This window comes from Egretta garzetta, unplaced genomic scaffold, assembly GCF_000687185.1.
Source record: "Egretta garzetta isolate BGI_Z169 unplaced genomic scaffold, ASM68718v1 scaffold904, whole genome shotgun sequence".
Taxonomy (NCBI): domain Eukaryota; kingdom Metazoa; phylum Chordata; class Aves; order Pelecaniformes; family Ardeidae; genus Egretta; species Egretta garzetta.
Window position 1 is genome coordinate 185,512 of NW_009259525.1, and position 2,808 is coordinate 188,319.

A 2,808-nucleotide genomic window follows, 5' to 3' on the forward strand; every position below is an offset into this window, starting at 1 on the left:
CCTGAGGGGGGGGGGGAGCGGGGGGGGGGTCGGGCTCTGCTCCCAGGGAACGGGCGATGGGATGAGGGGGAATGGTTTGAAGTCGCACCAGGGCAGGTTTAGGTTGGACATTAGGAAAAATTCCTTCCCCAAAGGGCTGTCAGGCTCTGGAACGGGCTGCCCAGGGAGGTGGTTGAGTCCCCATCCCTGGAGGAATTTAACAGAAGGGCAGATGAGGTGCTGAGGGACATGGTTTAGTGGTGGGATGGCAGGGTTAGGTTAATGGTTGGGCTTGATATCTTAAAGGGCTTTTCCAACCAAAGTGATTCTATGAATCCCTACAGTTTCATTTCACCTCTGCTCTGAGAGCAGCACGGGCTGATGGCCAAAGGCCTGCGCCCGCCGCACTACACGCACTACACCTCTGCACCAGGGGCACCTCCTGGAACAACCGCGCCAGAGCTCCACGGTAAAGCTTGGCGGTTGTTCTCCTACGCCGTTCAAACATGCAACCTCCATCGCTCCACTGAAGCCATTTGCTCCTCTGGGTTTTGGTCAAGCACTGAGGTGTGAAAGGAGAAAGAAGAGCCCAGCAGACCCAGCCAGAGCCGGGCAGCTAGTCGTTACGCACACACCCAACCTGCCCATTACGGCGTAGATCATCTTCTTACATTGCACCCTCTGCATTTTTTTTTTTTTTTTAATTTAAAGTCAAAAATTCCTTTCCTAATGAGAAGCCGTTTGTTCTCAGTGGAAAACTGACCTGACCTCAGCTCGGAAGCACGGGAAGCCTGGGTGTTTAAGACCAAATCCTACAGACACGAGTGCTGTTTTAGAGGACCACACAACATGAGTTATTAAACCACCACAGGTATCAAGCCTGAAGAACAGAGAAACTGTGAGTGGAGGTGACTGCCTGTGGCAGGGATTTGTACGTACCGGCTCTTTTTAAATGACACCGTGAGAGAAGCTGGCATTACATTTCCATTTTATGCCAGAAGACCCACGTTTGTGTACATTCAAGTTGGACAAGTGCCTGACAAACCAGAGATCACCAAGGATTTCCAAGAAGTCCACTGACTTCCCTTTAAACCTCGACCCCCCCTAGGACTGCTCTGGAAGTTAAGGTAAGCGTTCCTCTGGCCCAGGGTTTCACCCTAATCCGAGACACAGCCACTGCTCGCAGCATCCTTGTAATCCCACTGCAAAACACAGGCAAGACCTCATAAGCAGATGCAATCCTCTTCTGCTACTGCTAAAGAGGTGTTCGGCATTTAACCCTGTCCTGCCCTGCAGCCCAGAGGGCACAGACTAACCAGCTCGGGGTGGGGGGCAGAAGAAAAGAAGGAAAAGAAGAGAAGGAGGGCAACAAGGATGATGGGGGGACTGGAGCATCTCCCCTACGAGGAAAGGCTGAGGGAGCTGGGCTTGTTCAGCCTGGAGAAGAGAAGACTGAGAGGGGACCTCATCAACACGTACAAATATCTTAAGGGTGGGTGTCACGAGGACGGAGCCAGACTCTTCGCAGTGGTGCCCAGAGGCAGGACAAGGGGCAATGGGCACAAACTTAAACATAAGAGGTTTCAGTTGAATATGAGGAAGAACTTCTTGACTCTGAGGGTGATGGAGCTGCCCAGGGGGGCTGTGGAGTCTCCTTCTCTGGAGATAGTCAACTCCCGCCTGGATGAAGTCCTATGTAACATGCTCTAGGAGAACCTGCTTGAGCAGGGGGGTTGGACTGGGTGATCTCCTGAGGTCCCTTCCAACCCTTGCGATTCCGTGATTCTGTGACCCATGAGTATTTTCAAAATTAGCAAGGAATCCACTTATCGATAAAAAAATAGGCAAAGGCTTTGCAGCAGCAGCAAGCCTGGTGCTCAAGAGATGCATTTTCCCTTTGTCTTCCCTCCTGGGAGCAGAACAAGAGGCGGTTCCGCCATCATGGGCTCCACGTGCATTTCAGACACCTGCCTGGTGCCTACCTGGGAACCTAGGGCAGCTTGCAGACCTCAATACAGCCCTCCCAGAGGAGGCAGGCAGCAGGGCATGGATCCAGTGCTCTAACTCACTCAAATCCCCCATGGCCTTGGTTCGCTGTGTTTACATATGTGTGTAATTAATACAAAACCCAACCCATGTTGGTCACAGAAGGTGGTGACATGAACTGCAAGGCTATGCATTGTGTTTTATGCCTTGTTTTACTCTTTCCTTTTTTTGAAATGGAGAGGCTACTAAAATAAACCTAGCAGTGCTGTCTTCCACCATGGCCGTTGCATGAACTCAACAACTTCTTCAGCACGTTGAGCTTGCCAGCATGCCGGTGATGAGCACGTCCTCATCCAGATGAAGGCATCTAGAAACTCCTCTATTAGAACAACCACCGTCTCGCTTCATTCACCCCTGTGGGGGGATTGTAACGAACGGCCAGCGCTTGGGAGCTTCACCTGCCCCCCCTCTCGGTTTATTTGTGGTGCCGCAACCACCAACCCCAAATTCACCAAGCTCCCCTGTTAATGGGAAACAAGAGGCTACACATCTCATCCTTTCCCTTTCAGTGCAGTCTTCATTCCCGGCCGAAGCCGGATGCAGGCTGTCAGCATGGATGGTCACATACACGTATTCTCAGTCCAGCATGAAATCCAGAAGCCAGGACGAAAGAGTTTTCTAGATGGGGTTGTCTTCTGAAAAGAGCACATTGGCAGCTCTAACCAGAAAGCTGCGAGCAGTGACAAAGCGATGGCATCATGCAAACCTACCCGCTGGAGCGAAAAAAAAAAAGCAAGCCTAGATACAGAGGTGAAGCTGACCAGGACCACCGCCCCCTCAGCA

At 51.7% G+C, this 2,808-nt stretch overlaps 1 protein-coding gene across 1 annotated transcript in view; it reads right to left on the minus strand.

Annotated features, from left to right (window-relative positions):
* Positions 1-2,808, minus strand: part of PTDSS2 (phosphatidylserine synthase 2) — a 64,837-nt gene that overhangs the window by 38,685 nt on the left and 23,344 nt on the right. The window lies entirely within an intron of this gene.